General features: G+C 32.0%; 2 long non-coding RNA genes across 2 annotated transcripts; both read right to left on the bottom strand.

Moving 5' to 3' along the window:
* Positions 1-4,125: 4,125 nt before the first annotated feature.
* LOC136276496 (uncharacterized) lies at positions 4,126-4,985 on the bottom strand. The gene is made up of 3 exons (XR_010714966.1): positions 4,824-4,985; positions 4,453-4,496; positions 4,126-4,161 (listed from the first exon to the last, which is right to left on the bottom strand). It is a non-coding gene; the product is annotated as an uncharacterized lncRNA (long non-coding RNA).
* A 1,207-nt stretch (positions 4,986-6,192) lies between these two features.
* On the bottom strand, positions 6,193-9,745 carry LOC136276278 (uncharacterized). Its single transcript, XR_010714751.1, has 3 exons — positions 9,468-9,745; positions 8,872-9,015; positions 6,193-6,343 (listed from the first exon to the last, which is right to left on the bottom strand). It is a non-coding gene; the product is annotated as an uncharacterized lncRNA (long non-coding RNA).
* Positions 9,746-23,069: the final 13,324 nt, after the last annotated feature.

Raw genomic sequence — 23,069 nt, 5'->3', positions numbered from 1 at the left:
CTGAACTTTTGAGACCACCCCTGGGGTATCATCTAGTGTTTACCCATAATGCACAAGCATACTTCCGTTTCAGTTTTGTTCGGGCATTCGAGAAGAAAAGCCGCGTGTTTTTCTTCGATTAAAATATCTTAAGCCTGCGGTCTTAAAATGTCTGATTCATTTAAAATTTGCGTAAAATGTAATAGAGAAATGACCGTTTTGGATGACCACGCAGAGTGCTATAGACACAGAGTTTGCAACGAAGCAATTCTGCAAAAAGTTGATGCAGGTAAGTATAGATATTGATGTAAACTGGAGGTTTTTAAAGGTAAAACCCCTGTTTACGAGATATCTATACTTACCTGCATCACCCACCCCTGTTCATTGGGTCCTGGTTGTGTAGGCCCTCACAAAACTGAAACGGAAGTATGCTTGTGCATTATGGGTAAACACTAGATGATACCACAGGGGTGGTCTCAAAAGTTCAGGCATGATCGTAGGCAGCTCGGGGAAAATGCAAAAAATTGATGCAGGTAAGTATAGATATCTCGTAAACAGGGGTTTTACCTTTAAAAACCTCCATTTTGGTTGTATGTATCATTAGATGTTAAACGTGTATTCCTGTTGTGAAATTTTTTCTTCAATTTTCGCTAATGAATAAGTATCTTGTTCAGTTCATCACTAGTTGACATGTTTATTTAATTTCTTTTAATTTAAATTATCTTCAATTGAAACATTTAAAAGTTTTTTAAATCGATTTTTAGCCCCTTTCACAATTGGCGCACGACCACTTTACACCACTTTGCGATCGAAATTTTTGAGCTTCGCACGAGCTCTCGCATACGTTGCACGAGCCCTCGCTTATGTTGCACGAGCTATTGCATTCGTTGCATACGTTTTACTGGTCGCATCAAGTCTCCTCTGAATAGTGGACATGCACACTATTCAGATGCGACCGAACGCGATCCAAATTATACCAGTTTAACGCACGAACATTAGTACGAACGTTTTAAAACGTTTTTCTGTACTCGTAAGAGTGTTACACGATTTAAAAAGATCGTAAGATAAATCGCTGGTGTTTATGCGTCTGTTTTGCGACCGTGAGATTATTGCTCAACGTGTCTCATGTAATCTTACAACGTTTTACCATCATTGCACGAATTATCAGCCTCAATATGCCATGCTTTGCTACTAGTATATATGCCCTGTTTCATATATTCTCTGTTTAATAAAAAATTTACAATATACATTCATTGCATGATGGTGAGGGAAATACATGTATGAAGAATTATTTCCTCAAGAAAAATCCTTTACCGAGGGCTTCGCCCAAAATAAAATTTTTTTTTCTCGGGAATAAATCCTCATATTCCCTAAACATTAATGCAATAAACGTTTTATTATACCAAGCAACATATGATTACACTAAATACGTTGATTTATAATAATGTTTGACTTTTCAACAGTCGCAACATTAACGTCGTGATTGTTTGATTTTCCATGTAACTGTCTCACTTTCCTTTCATCAATCATAATTAAGTTGGTTCTTGAATATAAAGAGAATCATTAAGGTTAATATTCAGGTAATCTTACAACGTTTTACTACCATTGCACGAATTATCAGCCTCAATATGCAATGCTTTGCTACTAGTAAATATGCCCTGTTTCATATATTCTCTGTTTAAGAACAAAATTTACAATATACATTTGGATTTTCCATGTAACTGTCTCACTTTTCTTTTATCAATCATAATTAAGTTGGTTCTTGAATATAAAGAGAATCATAATGATTAAATATTTTTGATTTAATCATATTTGTCTACAACGCATGCTCATATCGGCTTTTTCATTCTTATGACATCGCCCTGTCATGTGACTTTCTAGACCAATCAGATATAATAGAATAATCATATTAAAGTTAAGGGCCTAGCAAAAAATGCTGCTGCAAATCTGTATTTTTTTCTCGCTTTCAACCATGTCTACTGAATATGGCGGTGTATACGCAGTATACCCCCTCTGACTCGCACGATCATTCGTACCATGAAACGCATAATCGCACGTTCAATCACATTGACGCACCTTCAATCGTCCGATCACCTAGTCTCTCGCGCGTTCCTATCTTATTATCTTTCAACAGTTGCTTTCATTGTACAACAGTCGCATATAGACGCAAGATATAACGGAAGATTCAATGCGTTTACATCGCACAACGCTCGCTTAGATCGTGCGAAATTTGTACGAATACTCTTCTCATATGCGATTATTTCGGCAACAATTAATGATTCATATATATTTTCTTCGGTCGCACAAATGTTTGGTCGCTTCTATTTGTGCGCCAATTGTGAAAGGGGCTTAGGAGACAATAAATATCGATAAGAGCCAGTGAATCAAGATTGAGCGTACTATTTAAAAACCCTGTTGGCGGCCATGATTGCGGCGCCCAGGGCTGGAAAAACATTTTTAGCCCTTAGTGCCCCTGATTCAATGATTCAACTCTCAATTTTCACTGAGTATCTTCATATGTATACACGTAACCGTTAATCTTAAAATTATTTTTTAACAAACGTAAAAAGAAATCTTTAAAAAAAAAAGTTGGTATCTAACGACGGCTTGCGTCTTAAAATGAACAATTTTGATTAAAAAGGGATAAAAAAGGTTAAAAATTTGAAAAATATTTTCTCATTGCTTATTAACAGTTCTATACGACCGTTCTACTTTATTTCATTTCATTAATTAAGGTCAAGATCTAGTAAATGATTTCAGAGTGTCATTTTTGTGCTGGAACCATTATGACGTCATAATTGATTTGATGAATCTTTTCCCGTATTTTACGACTTTAAAGGAATTATGTGGAAAATAAAACAATATTTTGACATTCTATTTTTAATAACGGGAAAACTAATCCCGGTACCCATATTCAATTTGATATCGTTTTAAAGATTTGGTCAAGAGCTTGTTTAATGCCGTTTTTGGAGAGACTGTAGGCAATCTAGATATATTTCATTGGTCAAAAAGGGACAAAACTCCGAGATGTGTTACTTTTATCCTTCATATTTCATAGAAAATGGTTGTTTAAAACATGATTTTCATTGTGTTTAGCAAAAATTTTAGCCCCGGTACACCCTATGAAACAAAGATATTGTTATAAAGCATCATTAAAAGAATTTATATCTTGAATTTCATAAACCTGTAGGCACCTTTCTTTTACTAGATCTTGACCTTAAATAGCTTAGCGATTAGGTCAAAACATAATAGTCTGAATTAATAAATATAGAATAACACTTTTTGAAAAAGGTATTTTAAGATAAACAGAAAATGAACTTGTTGATCTCTATACGTCCGAATTTCGTCAAAAAATTATCATAAGCAAAAGTGAGTACGGTTCGAAATGTCCTTATTTCCGTCGTTTTCCTTTCTTTTAATAAAAAGGTGGAGGATGACGGGCTTTTTTAGATAAAATTTCTAATACATGAAATAATGAATATTCAATCTTGTTTTATATAAAAAATGGACGACGCACAACGAGACTTCAGAATAAATGGATGTACATTCTAAAATTCGTGCTACAGGCTTTTTTATATAGTCTAAATATTATCTACATGCAAGAATCTGCTTATTTAAAAAATCAAAAAAAAAAATCATCTGATCTGTATACCATGTTTAGCTTTCCAATAAGTGGCACCTATTAGGGAGCTACAGCTTACTGTTATGATGGTGTGTAGGACAAGTATTTTACTAAAGCTGACGTCACAAAAAATTGTTGTAAAAACAGAAAATATAGTATGCTTCTTTACACAGTCATTTATGCGGATATTTAAAATTATATAATTGATAATTTCGATTTGAAAACTAAAAGAACAATATTTTCCCAAATCAGCAAAACAGTGTTTTTTATCTTCACAAAGACACCGTTAGAAATAATTTTAGAAAATGTTCTGCCATTATAATGTAAGAATATAATAAAATACATAACACATATACTTTTCAACACAGTAAAAATTTATATAATTTTGGAACAGTCAGTAAATGTGCACCTGGCTTATCTTTAAACTGAAAAGCATATGTATTATTATTTAGTATCTTCTGTATAAGCAAAGAATTTTTATTAATAATCGTTTTAATAAAAAAGATACAATGTTAACACTACTCTCACCTGTATTTTGTTATTTGGTCTAAAAATGTTTTCTAAAAAAAAAGATATGAAAGGAAATGTTATTATAAATTTAATTTTATATCTAATTTTGTATCAAACAACTTTAGTTTTTGTAAGCGTAGTTCTATTACAATTATCCTTTGATGTTTCTAACACAATACATCATATTATTAGAATTAGTTTGAATTAATGTATGAAACATAAAACAAGATAAGAGACTCAAAACGAAAGCACCATATGCATCATATACATTTGATGTGTGTGTGTGTGTGTGTGTGTGTGTGAGAGAGAGAGAGAAAGAGAGAGAGAGAGTGAACTCTTACCTTTTACTTCAATTCTAAAGCAATGAAGTTCAACTGTGCTTACACTGTAAAAAAAAAGTATTTATGCTACTCTAACTGTCAAATTTCAAATAAAGTTTTCCTTTTAAAGAGAAATTTTCTTAACCAGTTACCAGCCAACCCTTATACTAAAAACCTTAAATATGTATTTACGTGTTTTTTTTAAATTTCAGCTGCATTACAGGCTTGGAATTATATGCCGAATAAATTGAATAATATTTTCATCGATACTGTTGGTGAACTAATGGTGTATAAAAAATAAAGGATATAGCTATAAGATTATAAAAGTTTCAATGATTGATTTTGGCTTTTTCCCCTGAACCTTTCATTGTTTCAAAACTTAATAGTAATACCCTGCACTGTCCTCAGCATTAGCACACACAATGTGATGTCCTTTATCTTCATCGACAGGAGACCAGCTCATGGAGATATAGGCCACCTTCTGATCCCAAGAAGCTACATTCCTTGTCTGGTTCACAGGTTTGCCATCTCTTCTCAGGAAGTTGAATTTTGTAATAGTTCTACAAATTAAATGTATCTTTTTTACACTATACATCAAAGTTTATAATATCTTATTTTCCAAATACATATACACGAATATCAAAGACATTTATAAATTGTAAATGCTGGTGCTGTGATACAAAGTTTTAGTTAATACCTAGAATTTAAAGTTGGTTTGGCATAAACATTTACACGAAAATCTCCTCCAACATAGATTGTATACTTTTGGTTGTTGGGTGGGGTTGGTGTTACAAATTCTGGAGGATGAGTATCACCTGTCACGCTATAATACATCTACATGAAGTAGTAAAAATCAGAATTATTGTCAATTAGTCCTGCAAACCCATTTTATTACATTACTACTCAATTCTAGATATCTAAACACTGCTAATGTTTTGCCTTTAAATCATAATTCAAATTTATGCAAATTGTCACCGACGCTAAAAACAAAAAGCACTCAAATATTGAATGTCACACATTGACATGCACGGTTTCAGCTTACTTTCTGACATCGTATATTACCGCCGCCTCTCGAAAAACTACAGGTTAATTACCTGGTTAAATAAACAAGTTTTGTTTTAAAAAGACTACTTCTTATGGACACCTGTTCACATAGTAAGGTGTAGAGATCAGCCTTCGTCAAAATTTAATGCACATTTTTATATTGGTGATTAATTTATAGGAGAGAAAAATTTGCAATGCAGAGCACGTGCAATTATGCTAAAAATATCAACCGAAAAGACTAAATCTATAACATTTCCAGTTATAAGCTCTATTTATGTATATCTTTTGTTTTGCATTTTTAAATCCCATAAGGAACTCATTTTCTAACCAAAACAGACACTCTCCCCAAAAGCATGTTATAAGCAAAATGATTTGAAGTTCCAACGATGGTGTCCGTGGACGTATAGTCTTTCACTGTGATAGGTATGCCAAAACTGTCTCCTATTTGGAACACTGAACTTATGATCCTTAGGGTCAATATGCATGTCTGAAAAAATGTTATTTCATTTTAATTGACTATATCAGAAGTTAAAAAAGCTTTTTAACAAGGATCAGCGTTCTTGTTTTAATAACATATAATGCATTGTGGTTTTTTTAAACAAAAATTAAATGAAGAATCCTCAAGAAAACAAGATATCTTGGGTTCAACATTAAACTCTAAAAACATTATTTTTTGTCTTGATAATTAAGGAATTTAGTTTAATAACATACGTCTTTATTTATACTCAATGCATTTGCCTTCTTCAGCTTGTGTAAAAAACTGCTGAAACCCTCTGCTTCAAGATATATAGATAATGCACATTGAAATTGGTCGCTATCATTGTCGATAATCGGAATATGAAGAAAATAGTCTTTCCCAAGTTCCAAGCTGAAATATGTCAAAATAATACTTTTTCAACGCTCCTTACATTTAATTAAACTTTATTCAGGGACACAACGTTTTGATGTCGTTAAGGTTGTACAATAAGTAGTGCAGTTTACGATAAAGACGATATAAAATCATTAAAACCAAGATACATGTAATGTTATTCAACACCTGAATGCATTATTGCAAGTGATGGACGACGTCAAATTTATTTACTTCACATAGCAGTAGATGGATAAAATACTCAACTAAGGAATAGGTAGTGTGAAAAAATTGTTTAACTATAACAAAAATATATATGGTGTAACGTGAAGTTTTTACAAAGAAGAATCCACATGAAGTGAGTAGATCTTTAACACAAACAGCGTGAAGAGAAAATAAATGTTTTCACACATTATATTATTATGCATTCTTTTCTTCAGTAATTACAGTAAATCCGGGATGGAAGTTCGCGCCAATTTATCGACGAACTGTAAATCGGAAAATGTTATTTATTGTGCTATTTGCCTAACATGCAAAGAATTTCATATTAGACAGACGGGGAAACTAAACGCGCGTGTTCGTGTCCACAAGCTACAGATTAAAGACCCGAGTGTTCGTAATACTCCATGTTGTGAACATTTTGCTGAATGCGGACAGGGAAAATTTAAATTATTCCCATTTTAATAACTTCCAAATGAAAATGAAATACTGCGCTTAGCCAAGGAAGACCACTTTATCAAATTATTTAAACCAAAACTTAATCGCATTCAGTGAAAAATTTATTATATGCATGTGATATAATGAATCATTTGTAATATTTGCTATTGTTATTATTTTGGCGCCTTTTTGCTCTGTGACTAACTTTCCGCTACTTTAACATTATTATGACGTCACAATGAACTTTTGCTTATTGACGTTACTCCGTTACATATTAGTTATTTGTACATAACTGCCTGAAGAGCCAAATGGCAAAAACGTGAGCAGTGAAGAGGCTCAATTTGTGATTTTATTCTTGATATTTATTATTTTTAAATTATTTAAAACTGTGCCCATTTATTATTTTTTATATTGGGAAATTAAATATATATATATATATATATATATATAACTATATATATATATATATTAAAATTCCACGTATATTTTGCATGTAAAGCTACTGCAGATATAGCACCATAACACAGACATGGTACTAAAAGGTTAAATGACGAGTTTTAATTGTTACGTCACAAACGTTGAACGCTGATAAATACAACGTCACAAGCGAAAATCAAAGTTCACGCTTGTGGCTGTTACAGTGGCTCTTCCATTAATTTGAACTTACCCATAGGATAGTACAGTAATTTTGAGGTATAATTCGCATTTGCGTACAAGGCAAGAAGATAAAAAAATGTAAATATAAGCATTAAATCCTTATTTTTCGAAAGATATAGTCTCATAACTGCAACGGTGTGTGCAAACAAATTTTCATAACGCGCTAACGCGCGTTATTCAATTTGTATGCACACACCGTTGCAGTTATGAGACTATATCTTTCAAAAAATAAGGATTCACTACTTAAATATATATATATATATATATAAGCACAAACATTGCAATAACTCTCAAACTGACATATACCTGCCCATAGTGAACGATAAAGATATACATATATATATATATATATATATATATATATATATATATATATATATATATATATATATATATATATAAAACCAATGTGCACAAATAGATACTGTCGAATCATTTAAAATTCGTAATGGCTTAATTTTTGTGTTTACTATGGGTAGCCCTACCCAACGAATTACATCCTCGACGAAATTTTAAAACACATTTTGATAGAGCTAATTATATTTCTTTCTGAAACTGAAAAGTGACGCGTTCACGGCATTTCATATCCACGATTAAGAAAACCCCACAATTTATGAAAATTCGCCCCCACCAATTCACACGATTTCACAGTTTGCAGTCTATCTTATCCTAGAGTATTGCATAATTCCATTTGGTTGTGTTTGCGAAACGTGATGGACAAGCTCAGAGTTAGGAAAGATGATGAAGAATACTATATAAGAATTGAGCAAATATAATAAGTCTTAAAACTTATGTGAGACTTAATTATGACCCTTGCTAGTGGTTGCTTTTTTGCATTAAAATGCATCAAATATTTTACGCTCATTCCATTTCTTTATATCGAATAGATACTGTCCTGATATTCGAATTTTATAACGGTTTAGGACACATGTCATATGTTGATGAGCTTCATTTATAATGAAGTAACTGTGCATGCCTGCAATTAGTTATTGCAGAAAATTTGATTAATGATGTACATGCACCAAGACATGATAAATCCAATTTGAGTCATAATATTTTGAATTGATTGTTTATTCTTGGGCAACTATGTGGTTGTCCCTCCTTATGTATCAGCGCCAAAATTGAGTTATATAAGTATAATAGTTTACCATATTTATTTTATTATAAATCAGAGATGAAGAAAAATAATTTATGAACCGATTGATCTCAGCGTTTTTCTTTTCCTTTTATTTTACCTGTAGTAAGGTTTAACCAACACTATTGGACTGTTGTTTGGTGCATTTGTATCTCTCCGAATATTTGAATCCACCTTAACTTGTAAAAACATCGTGCTTAAATTAGGAATCTTTGTCATAGGAACATCGGGCTCACTCTGAAAGCTTTAAAACATAAAATTAGTGTATAATACTGGATATGCTTTTAAATTCATATTTTAAATTTTTATATGTTGTGGCAATGCAATTTTTAAGACCGAAAAAAAAAATATAAGAGGGACAAATTGATAGTATTAAAACAGAGCGTTACATTGTCAAAAATATGTGAAATGTATTACGCATGTCCTAAATTATCAATAATATTTTATAAAAGATAATTTATCTCATATTTATAAATAAAATGTATATATTTTAGGTGGCATTACGCTCTATGACGAAATGCACCTGGTCAAAAACTGAAAGCAATTGATTGCGTGCTAACTGGTCTCAGTAACAACACCTTCTGAAATCAATTTAATAATGTCTAAAAAAAAATTCGAAATACCCAAGACATCATCGTCATGATAATCAGATTAAAAAACACGTAAGCAACAAAGTAAACGGTAAGATATACTTACGTTATGTCAAACTTGTTAGAGTACGTTGTTGATATATTTACGTCCAGTGTTATCTTCGAGCTCTCCATTTCCCACTGCTCGTGACTGTTGACCATCAACACCACATCCCTAACGTTATTGTTCACTTCCATTGTGATATTTGTCGGTTTGACGTTCGCATTTACAACTTCCGGTTCAAAGCCATATGAACCAAATGCCTCAGGGTTACTGTAATCGTGTATGTACATCTCTCTCCGAGCTGTTACGTCATGACCCTCATCGCTCTCTGTACAGTTGTAACACGGTCCTTTGCTCAGTTTCCACCCATTTAAGAAATATATTTCGACCTAGCAATTCAATCAGTAAAAGTTGCATTTGTTTATACATTATAGGATAATGAGTTTTACTTTTTAATATATAAAACAGTTTATTAAAAGAAGGCACATTACTAATAATTGATACCAAATTTAATGAAAATAAATAGGATGGATTGACTTACATTTTGCTAATTGCAAAGCAGAAAATATAGTTAACTTTTTTTTAACTAGCTGCAAACAAAAAAGATCGTATCGCTAAATATATCAATCAAATTAAATAAAATATAGTTGCTTTCAAGATCTTATCGTTCATTGAAAACAGACAATAACAAACTGTCAACCTACAAATATACAAATCTATATAGTAAATACAAATTAAAAGCAGAGCAAACAAAAAAATTGATATGAAAATAAGGTAATTAGGATTGAAATTGAAGTTATATATTATGCCAGCCCCCCCCCCCTCCCCCTACGGATTAAGATTTGGAAGATTTTGGGGAAGTCTTATTTCTATTCCCCCCCCCCCCCCACTGATAATGCCTGATAATGGTCTAACAAGTATGAAAAACGACTGTCAGCATATATCTAATGAAACATTGTACTTGCTGACAAGGTAATTGTATCAACCATAGAAGATATAATACAGGTTTTACGAGAACACAAAGAACTATACAATAAGTCATTGTTTTATAAAGATATGCCGTTCAAACACGTTTACTGTATATGAATTTAAATGTTCCAGATAAATTTTGTTTGCAAATCGAATGGAAAGCTCGAATTCAAAACATAAGTATTTGAGATACAAATTACATTTGTAGACAAGGCAGGCGTTTCAAAATGTAAATATGAAAATAAATTCTCAGTACTGCAACGCTGTGCAAACAAATTCTATAATGCGCGTTACTTATTGATTGAGTGCGCATGCCGTTGCCATTAAAAAGTTATATCGTTATTTATAATAATTCAATGCTCAATTGAACTCAGTTACCTTTAATTTCATTTACAAGAAACTCTTTACAAGAAACTGATGATCTAATCTATCTTAAGGTTTAATATATACATGTACAGCAAATCAGTTGTTTTAAAACATTTTCATTAAAAAGGAAGCTGTTGTGTTTTTCGGTATGTTATTATTATTCAAAGAAAATATATAATATAGATGATCGATTGTGTGACAGAGATGGACTTTATTCGTGAATTCAGAACAGCGTCGGAATGTTGCCTCTTTTATTTGTTGTTAAAAGGAGTCAGTGTTTGTCGTTTATTACTAATTTCCTAATGTAACAATGAGAAATATGATCATTTTTGGGAGTTGATTTTAATTAACTCTCCTGAGCAGTTACTCTGGCAAACCGAAACTGAAACAGTGTTTGGACCTAAGCACAAATTATCACCGCTTACAAGAGTTAGTTCTTGAAAATAATCGATAAATTCGATGTAATGTACGCTGAAGCATCTATAAAAAAAGGAAACTTTTTTTTTTACACCTAAGAAATAGTAAATAGTACGAACAATTTAGAAGTTTTTTGCAGTTGTATTTATTCGTACGCCAGAGAGTTCAATATAGTCTCGTTCATCCATCGGCTGTCTCTGTACATCTCCGACAAGCAGAGAGTCAGTCTATATTTAGAGGTCGCATCATCAAGCCATCACGTGAACTGGTATCTCTTACTTGTCGGAGATTAACGGAGACAGCCGAGCATCTGGTTGAACGAGACTAAAGTTCATTATTGGTTGGATCCATTCACTTTTTGAAATATTTCGAACACCGATACCTAGTTTGATGAAATCAATTCTATTTTTAAATATTACACAACATGATTCATAAGAGGTTTTCTCAAAATTCTTGTCGGAAAAATCCGAGAATCTATATTTTAAAAATGTGCGTAATTCAAATAGAGATTATAAACTACTTGTCAAGCAAAATAACGCAGTTGCGCAGGCTTTTGAAATTATAAACCTGAATTGAACATAATTATTGTAAAATACATATTCACAAGGACAAGAAACAAGTTTGAATAACTTGCGAATTCTTCTCCTTAAAATATAAATAAATGTAATATTACGCAACTGTCATTGAAAACTAAACAGAAATATACAGGGACCATGCACATTCATAAGTATTCAATAGTTAAATAATAGAGTATAATAACAATATTCAGCTGAATCGTCTAGTTTCATGAATATACGTCTGAATTCAGTAGATATGGCAAAAACAATGGTGTGTATCAATAAATATCAATTTTTTTTAACCATTGTTTTCTATCCATAAATTTAATCTAGCATTTAAATATTTCCTACAGATGAAAAAAAGAAGTGATATGACTCTTTACGCAAGCCACAAGATCACAAAAGAGAATTTATAATATTGCGTCTATAAAGATCATAATTGAAAACACAGGAGTGTCTTTTTTTTAAAGTATATTTTTGAAAAATTTCAAGCAAATTGGGACCCTTTGAAAAATAAACATGTGGTTTGGGGTTGTTAATATTGTTAGGGCTAACATTTTTATAAAATTGTTTATTTGAAGTAGCCTGCCTTGAGAATTTCCCTTTGATACATCTCTGGTACAGATAGCTTTCTGTACAATTCATGCATTTTGATAGTGTATTGGTATCTTCATTACGGATATAATATGTTTACATGTTGTTAAATTTCCTAGGTATTGCCTCTTTAAAGGGTACGGAAAGTCAAAAACATTTTTATTCATAGAGGACAAAGCTCTTTCTATAGCTATAAATGTCTTAAGATAGTAATTACACTCTATACCTATGAAGTTGAAAAACTTTTGCAAGAAGGAGGAAAAAAGACTGATTTCACGCGCAGTGACAACACCGGCATCCGTATGCTTTCTTATAATGTATTTCTTATAAAATTTTGAATAACACGTGTAGTAAGTACTGATCTGCATTCACAATCATTAATGTGCATGACATACTAAATGTAAGACATTTCTCAAATAAACTCAGATAAAATTATGCATGCAAAATATACATGAAAGACATACTTGCTCCTTATGATGTGAATAAGCTAGGTATCTCAATTCTCTAGTTAAATCCTAGAATGTTTAATAAGTGTTTGATTGAAAATTTTTTGTGAATTTAGGGACAAAAATAATCTAAATTTCTGTCCAAACATTTTTTACTTTATTATTATTTATTCATAAATACCCGCTACTTAGCTAGCCATGGGTTTGTGATCTGCAAGAGCGGCGCAGATCAGAGACCCTTGGGTAGCGAAGATGAAAAACTCAGGGTTTAAACATAATCAAATTACGTACTAGAATGATTTTTTTTTTTACATATTTTTATATATGAATATCCTGTCTCATTCTTTTTTTCAAATTCTTCGGCGTAGGAAAGCGGCTTTAAATAAAAATCTACAAATTCGTATTGCGAATGATATACAGTATGGTCTGGTAAGGTCTGTGTGAGGTGTTCCAAGAGACATCCGAATAGAAAACAAGATAAATCTCCAAAAGAAATTTGTTTTTCGTTAATGTGAAAATTTCTGAGTAAAAAAAAGATGAGGTTTTAATCAATTATTTCAATTGTATTTCTTTTAAATAAGAATATTTCTACGTAAAAATAACAATAACAAACTGTCAACCATCTCAAAAATCCATAAAACAAAATACAAATTCAAAGCAGATGTGCTCTTTGTCGTAATCGAGGAAAAAACGGAAAAGTCCGTGGACAATTACAGTAGGTGAATAATTCGCGTCGGTTGACAATGGTTTTCTCAGGGTGTCAATTTCAACTGTTATTCTCCCAAACAGGCACTATTTATTAAGGTCTTCCGTTTCCAACGGAAGACCTTATAGTGATTGTAAGGTTTTTTAAGGTCTTCCGTTTCCAACGGAAGACCTTATAGTGATTGTAAGGTTTTTTATTATTATTATTTTTTTTTTCCTTTTTTTGTCCACAAGATTTCTCGGAGATGGCTGGATAGATATTTTCGAAATTTTCTGGAATGAAAGACAATGATAATATCTCTAGGCGTTTTTTTCATTTTTTCAAAATTCATTTCCGGTCGTGCGTTTCCTGTCCCGCGTTGAAAAAGCTTGTCACCTCGAGATCTCAAAAACGGTAAAGTTTTGAACACCCAAACTTTGTGGGATGATAGACCTATAGCTGTAGATGTGTTTAAACTATTTTTTTTTGTTCGTCGTAACTTCCGGTCGTCACCGGAAGCACTTCAAAAATTATTATTTCTACGCATTAAATTTCTTTTCCATAGAATAAACATAAAACTATAATTCTATACATAAGTTACCTATGCGATGTTATATCAACAAAAAAATTCTACTTCCGGTGAGATATCTCAATTATAGCTTTTTAAAAACACAATTTGTACCCGCGAGATCTCGGAAACTATAAGCGATCAAGACACGAAACTTTCATGGATGATAGACATTTGATTGAAGATGTGTTTAACCGGTTTCATTTTGTCTTCCGTCACTTCCGGTCCATACCGGAAGAGTTAAAAAAATCGAGCTGTTTATCAGTTTAACTGTTTTTCTTTGATATTTTTTAGTTAGATAAATGAAAAATAATGTACAAATGGCAAGTATACAAGAAATATTGAATACACTTCAGATTGAACACTTCCGTTTGCCCGTTTCCTGTCCAGAAACCATAAACCTTATTTCGACGAGATCTCAAAAACAGTAACGACTTGAACAACCAAACTTTGTGGGATGATAGACCTATGTATGTACATGTGTTAACACTATTTTGTTTTATCCGGCGTAACTTCCGGTCGTCACAGGAAGTACACCCAATTTTGATTTTTTAAAAATATTTTGGTTATTTAGCATTGAAGTAACATTTAGCTATAGAAATACAAAAAGTCATCTACACATGGTAAAAAAAGTTCTACTTCCGGTGAGACATCTCATATATCTCAGATAGCCTTCTTTTTTAAAAACAAAGTATAAATAAGATCTCAGAAACTGTGATAGATCAAGACACAAAGCTTATATATATTATATCCATTTTTTGTTTACAAGATAACTGGATTTTTTGTGCAGATTAATACATGAGGAACGGAAGACCTTTTTGTTGCTATAGCAACAAGAGTCTAGTTATTATTATTATTTTTTTTCCCCCTTTTTTTGTCCACAAGATTTCTCAGAGATGGCTGGATAGATTTTCTTGAAATTTTCAGGACTAATAGAAAGTGTTAATATCTCGAGGCGTTTTTTTCATTTTCTCAAAAATCATTTCCGGTCGTCCGTTTCCTGTCCCGCGTTGAAAAAGATTGTACATTCGAGATCTCAAAAACGGTAGAGACTTTCACATCCAAACTTTGTGGGATGATAGACCTATAGTTGTAGATGTGTTTTAACTATTTTGTTTTGTTCGTCGTAACTTCCGGTCGTCACCGGAAGTACTTGAAAATTAACAACTTTTACGCATTAAATTCCTTTTCAATAGAATAAATATTTAAGCATTAATCTACACAAAAGTAATCTTTGCGATGTTATATCAACAACAAAATTCCACTTCCGGTGAGATATCTCAAATATCTCAGGTATCTTTTTTGAAACACATTTTGTACAAACGAGATATCAGTGACTATAAGAGATCAAAGCACAAGACTATTATGGATGATAGACATTTGATTGAGGATGTGTTTAACCGGTTTCATTTTGTCTTCCGTCACTTCCGGTCCACACAGGGAGAGTTCAAACAAATCGAGCTGTTTATCAGTTTAACATTTTGTCTTTGATATCTGTAGTGTGCTCGATGAACAATAAAATGCAAAGGGCAAGTATACAAAAAATAACTAATAACATTTACATTAAGCACTTCCGTTTGTCCGTTTCCTGTCCCGAGACAAAAAACCTTATTTCGATGAGATCTCAAAAACGGTGACAAGTTGAACAATAAAACTTTGTGGGATGATAGACCTATGTATGTGCATGTGTTTGCACTATTCTGTTTTGGTCGGCGTAACTTCCAGTCGTCACCGGAAGCTCTTCAAAAATAACTATTTTTACGCATTAAATTCTTTTGCCATTGAATAGATATAGAAGTATAAATCTATACATACGTTATCAATGCAATGTTATATCAACAAAAAAATTCTACTTCTGGTGAGATATCTCAAATATCTCGGGTAGCTTTTTTGAAACACATTTTGTACAAACGAGTTCTCAGAAACCATAAGTGATCAAAGCGCAAGACGTTCATGGATGATAGACATTTTATTGAAGGTATGTTTAACCGGTTTCATTTTGTCTTCCGTCACTCCCGGTCCACACAAGAGGAGTTCAAACAAATCGAACTTTTTATCAGTTGAACTGTTTTTCTTTGATATTTGTAGTGAGCTCGATGAACAATAATGTACAAAAGACAAGTATACAAGAAATATTTAGTACAATTTACATTGAGCACTTCCGTTTGTCCGTTTCCTGTCCCGAGACAAAAAACCTTATTTCGACGAGATCTCATAAACGATGTCGACTTGAACAATCAACCTTTGTGGGATGATAGACCTATATATGTACATTTTTTTAAACTATTTTATTTTGTTCGGCGTAACTTCCGGTTGTCACCGGAAGCACTACAAATAATATGTTTTTTCTTTATCTATTTCTTTTACATGGAATGAATATATCAGTATACAATCTTAGATGTGTCATCTTTATAATGTTAAATTTTCAAATAACTGTTCCTTCCGGTGAGATATCTCAAAAATCTCTATGAAGCTTTCCTTTTTACAAATTTGATGCCCGCAGGATTTTTGTCACTGTAAGTGAATGAGACACAAAGCTTTCATGAATGATAGACATTTGATTGATGATATGTTTAGTGGGTTTTATTTTGTCAACTGCCACTTCCGGTTTTCACCGGTAGGATTCAAATAAATCAAATTTTTAACAACCAAACTTTGTAACCTGTTTTGTTTAGTTCGGCATTACTTCCGGTCGGCACAGAGAGTACTTCAAAAATTGATTTCTTTTTCAATCTCGTTGTTTTACATGGAAGTAACGTCTGGATACATCATTTACAATACTTATAATATTAACTATTTTCTCTATATAAGAGAAGCAATGTCTACGGTTAAATTGATTCATGTATATCAAAACGGAAGACTTTTTTGTTGCTTTTGCAACAAGAGTCTAGTTTTATTATACTGATTGTCTTAATTTTATAGATGTTATCACTGCTTTTATATAGAAATGACGTAAATTCCACGGCGAACCGTACGTGCATTATTTACGCGCATGTTACAATTCGTTGTGTTACCCGTTGCTAAGTGTGTTGCTTGCGCTAAGGGTGATAGAACAGATTATCAACTGCGTCTTAACCAATCAGATTTCAGTATTAAACATAAAAGTATAATAATAAAGTATATTAGGGCTTGAACAAATTAAACAACGACCGTGGGCCAGCAATAAGATTAGAGTCCAAAAAATAAAAAAAACAATATATGAAATGACAAACAAGAGATGAAGAATAGGCATCAACTGATCTAGCCCAATTCATATTAGCTACACCTTTCAAACAGTTATACTGTAAAACGTATTATTGATAAATTGGATTGAATTGTCAAATATGGTCATGCTGTTTTGAAAATAAACTTTATACCGAGCGCAGCGAGAGGCGGGCGAAGCCCGCCTCGTGAAGCGAGGATTAATGGTAACACGTATATATAAGAAAATCAGTGAAAAATGAAAGTTGAATCAGGGGTACTAAGGCCAAAAATAATTTCTTCCAGCCCTGGGCGCCGCCATATTGGCAGCCATTTTGTTTTTAAAAAGTTAGTTCGATCATTGATTGACTGGTACTTATCGATGTTTATTGCCCCTAAACTCGATTAAAATGTTCCAGTGTTTCAGTAAAAGGTAACTTAAATTAAAAGAAATAAAACAGGACACCAGATGAGTTTCAATAGTGCTTTAATCAAGAAACACGACTAGTTCTATGTATGTCTTATCAAATTATCAGATGGAAAATAAAAACATTAACATCAAGGAATTGATCTTTTAGATACTGAATAAAGTATTCAAATTTATTACCGCGGCATTTATATGAATTGAATTGATAAAAAATGAAAGAAGAAATAAAATAAAGTTCGGAATAACTTAACTCTCTTCGGCTATTTCCGACGATTTTACGCCTAAAACATGACGTCATAATGTAGACTGAGCACGCGACGTTTAGTTAAATTTTGGCTAACGATTTAAGTAGGCAACCAAGCGGACCCTACTGTGTGTATTTCAATAAAGTTTGTTCTACGAAAATCAAACTGCACCTTGTAAAATCTGCGCTCGGTCCAACGGTCACACCTTTTATATATTATATTACGAATTACTACTTACTACCTTTAATGAAGCAACAGAAATAGTATTTACTGGCGGCTGACATGACGTAGAACTCTTTTGTTTCAAAACTAAAAAAAAACTTAATTATTTTGATGTCACACAAATTATTCCGGTTTGGCTTACATATACACTGTACACAGCGAAGCCCGCTCCGCGAAGCGAGGATTAATGGTAACACGTTATATAAGAAAATCAGTGAAAAATGAGAGTTGAATCAGGGGTACTAAGGGCTTAAAAAAGTTTCTCCTAGCCCTGGGCGCCGCCATATTGGCCGCCATTTTGTTTTTTCAAAGTTATTTCGATCATTGATTGACTGGCACTCATCGATGTTTATTGCTCCTAAACTCGATTAAAAACTTTCCAATGTTTCAATTGAAGGTAAGTTAAATTTTAATTTTTAAAAATAAAAAACAGATAAGTTTAAATAGTGCTTCAATCAAGAAATACGACTAGTTCTACGTATATCTTATCAAATTATTAGATGGAAAATAAAAACATTAACATCAAAGAAACAGATCTTTTATATAGAAACTGAATAAAGTATTCAATTTTTATTACCGGTAGTCGAGATATGAATTAAATGAAAGAAGAAATAAAATTTTGTCGGAATCACATAACTCTCTTCGGCTGTTTCCGAAGACAAAACTTGTACGTTTTACATACGATACATGACGTCATAATGTAGACTGAGCACGCGACGTTAAGTTTAACTTTGGCGAGATCCTACTGTGTGCATTTCAAATAAATTGTTGTGCACATATCGAACTGTACTGTGTTCAATCTGCGCTCGGTCCAACGGTCACACCGTCAACATATTACTGATGTTATGCTGATAAAACAAACCGGAATAGATGGAATGACATCATAGAAAAAAGTTAAACGTCAGATCTCATAGCGACTGGAAATTGAAATTAAGCGATCAATATTTCTTGAGTAATTCATTGTTATGTTTTTTTTAATGAACAATTGCGATATACAATTAAATCAGATGATAATTCATTCATTTATTCAAAATATTTTTAGTTTCCTTCCTCTTTAAGATATTGTGAAGCTTATTGATATGAACAATGTACATAGTAACTTGTTTAGCAGTTGATTGGCTAGATGGCAGTGGTTCTAACCCAGTTCTAAACATAGAGAATCTCTAGAACTTGTAAAGGAAGACCCGTGATAATCCGTGCTGCACATTATTGAACTTTCTCTATGAGATCACTATCAGATGAACTACATCCATCCAAGACAATAGAGCCATATTGTAAGACTAAAATATTTTTAAAGAAAATTTATTCCTTAAGTTAATTTTAGTTTTATAAGAAGTCATAGTTTTCATAAATCGTGTCAATGTTCTTTTTCATTGAAAAAAGTACAGCTTTGGTTTTAAAAGGATTTAATTATATTAACAATCATTTTTCATTATTTATCAAAAACGCTGATTCAAAGTAAATTTCATTTCGTTCAATTTTTTTAATGTGTGCTAGATTGAGTTATAATAAGCAAATAATTTATAGAAAAACATCATTTTTTTCAGCAACATCATAAACATAAATTGTAATGATAAGGGGCCATGAACAAAGTCGAGGTAGCAAGGGAAAAATGTTTTTTGTAAAATTGAGAGTTTCTGTACTTAAAGGCAATCTGATTAAAATTAGACTTGTAATTCCGCTCCTCGAGTACAAGTATAGCGTATCGTAGAGGAGCGGAATTACAAGTCTAATTTTAATTAGATTGTACTTGAAGGCTTATGAGTTTTGCAAACATCATGATATGATTTTAATAATCATCATTAGTTAGAGGAATGTCTCTTAAGTAATAATCAGTAATCAAATATCTCAGGAAATGAAAATGTTTACAAAATATATTCCTAAATTAGTTTATTGAGACAAAAACTATGGACAACAATAAATATACTGGCTTCTTATTTGCATGGATGGAACTGTAGCTCTACTGCAGTACAGTCTGTCAAAACAACTTTCCCGCATAGCTACATTTACAGTTTTGCAGCTAGAAAAACATTCATAATCTTGCAAAAAAAAAAAACCCAAAAATATGCGCGATGCATTTAAAATAGATAAATACGGTAACCTTTTATTTATATTTCAGATCTGTTATATATTTTAATACGTTTTAGAATAAAAAGAACTTTAAAATCTTTACATGATACATTTGAGTAATAAAATACTGTTTATTCCTATTTAAGAGACGATCATTCTCCAAACTTATCTAATCCTATATTATTTTATCATACAATTTTTAAAACAAGCTAAATATTCGCTTATTCCGTTCGCTGTTTTTTTGTTCTAATATCATCATTGGAAATGAAAACACAGATAAAAAAATAATAAAATATAACTAGCCTTGACATGACCAGGTTTGTCAGATGGTTGTGTGTAATAGCTCATACAACCTCCGTATATCCCCGAAGACTTTTTCAAGAAGTGGAAAGTCGCAAAAATGAAAAACACGTATTTCATTTTGACGGTGATCATCTCAAAATTTTGTCCTCTTGTATGGAAACATTCCTGAAAAAGTAAAGAAAATATTCTAAAAAATATTTTTTAAAGAGACAGTACAACTGAAAACACATGTGTGAATAACTTCAGATTTACCCATTGTGTCGTTAGGAAATATGAAATAACGTTGGTTATAATAGTTAAAATACATAAAAATCCCTTTCATATACCTAATTAACGTATTTATGAGCTTCTGGAAATTTAATGGTCGTTCAAACCGAAATAATCTTATATTGTTTATTTGTACCACGTGGACTTTGATTGACAGTAATTGACACGTGCTGAAAACTACAAGATCTTTGTCCGACTACGGTCATCATGGTAAACGAGGTTGAAGAGGCTCTCTAAACAGAACACACCACCACTTTCTCGATAATTTATTGATGGTTTACCAATTTCGGTTCATTTTAAAATATGTCAACTAACCTCTCAAGGAACCTCATTTACAAAAATAAATTTAGGTTGTTGCACCTCCTATGATAAACACGCAAAATACATGCTTACAAAATAATAATTGTGGTTATTTTAAAAACTTTAAACAGTTATTACCTGGTAGAAGTAGAAATGACATGTTTTTATCAACAAACATGTCCAGGAGAATCTTCGCGAGCCCATGCGTATTAGAAAAGAAGGCTGAACCCCGTAACACGTTGCGATGTAATTATGTATAGGTTATACGTAATTATTAATTTAAATGAAATAATTAGATTTATTTTATGAAGAAATTTGAAATTTTCTGAAAGTTTAAACATTCACGAGTAGTACAAAAATACATAACCCGATCTTTGTTATAATTGTTGATAATTGTTTAATTTTTCTCTATTTTTTTTTGTTCGTTTAAGACCAATATTAGGAAGGATTTCAAGCAATGCCAATATAACATATCAAAATAATGTAAACATTTTGAGAAAATAAAATGTTATCAATCCATACATATGACTGTATATTTACTGCGCACAAAAGTACGTATTTAACAGTCACTTCTTATGTTTAAAGGTCGCCATGGTAACTATTTGCTATTTCGACGTCCTAGCACAAAGGTCGTGATTTGGATTCTGTCTGTCTACTCAAACATTCCGTAAGATATCGAATAAAACATCCGGCACAGTTACACACTGAATCAAAATGGAACACCTAATCTGTTTTTGAGCCATTGCGAAACACTGAAGAGTTTTGAAAACCATATGCATTTATTGAGTCTTAAATAACAACAAGACTTTGACCCGTGCTTGCACGGGTTGACATTGCATATCGGACATTTACAAAATAGATACATCGACACACCGTATTGTTGATATTTACATAACAGAGCAATGCTTTAACTACAATTTCCTTAGTTCGAATCGTCTAATCTAACTGTCTCTTAGGAAACGCCCTCACCAAGGACAGGTTGAATGCCTCCTATATACCTGTAATGTATCAGAAGATTGCAGAATTGTCCCGAAACAATTTTGGAGAAAATTAATGAATGAATTTGCATTGAAAATAACAGTCAAATTAATCGTAATAAACCATTTTGAGACTATCTGTAAATACCTTTTAACAAAACATTTAACCCACATAAAGTAAAAATTCAACACTTTTTCAACAACGTACACGTATTTTCTTTGCTATAGAGACAATACATGGAACGCATTCTATCGTAAAACCGGATCCATAGGATATAAATATATTTTTATCATTTTAACGATAAAACATTCTATATATTTTATCTTCACTCTCCTAAGAAATATATTGTAAATTTTTATGCATGAAATCAAAAATGTTTTTGCCATCATGAAGACAAAAGTAAGTACTATAAGTAGATATGTATATTTGTTATTTTATAATTTCTCTCATAAGAAATCATAAATATATATGAACAGAATATTAAGCAATTAAATTTCCAATGAAAATGTACACGTATTTGTATTATCGTTTCTAAGTTTATTAATGCAACTATGATATTTTAGGAACATAAACTAAAGACCCCGTTAGCGTTAATGTGTTGCGCACGCGCTAGATTGTTAAATAAAAAAAGAACAAAAACCAGATGATATCCGGGATTTTTTGAGGAATGTTCACTGATTATTACTTAGCAAAGCAAATTGAGAAAAAATAAAAACAAATTGGTAATCTTCAAGTACCAATGATGTTTAAAAAATATAGAACAAAAGGCAGCACTCTTCCGATTAAAATTCGAGTCTATCATTTTAATATACAATGTAGTAGTATAGATATAAATTCCGAAAACCCCATCCATTAAAAAACCGATTAACCCCCCCCCCCCCAATGAAACTAAAACACAAAAAACCAACCCCCGTCCAACACACCGACAACCTACAACCTAATAATAAAGTATTTGCAAAAGTACAGATTTTTAAAACAGTTATGTAAGAAAAAACACGATTAACTAATTCAAAGTAAAGTTACTTAAGTAACTAGTGCAGGCACATAACCCTTACCTTCATGTAACAAACT

The sequence above is a fragment of the Magallana gigas genome, chromosome 6 (genome assembly GCF_963853765.1).
Source record: "Magallana gigas chromosome 6, xbMagGiga1.1, whole genome shotgun sequence".
Classification (NCBI taxonomy): Eukaryota; Metazoa; Mollusca; class Bivalvia; order Ostreida; family Ostreidae; genus Magallana; species Magallana gigas.
This window is presented reverse-complemented; position numbering and strand designations above follow the sequence as displayed.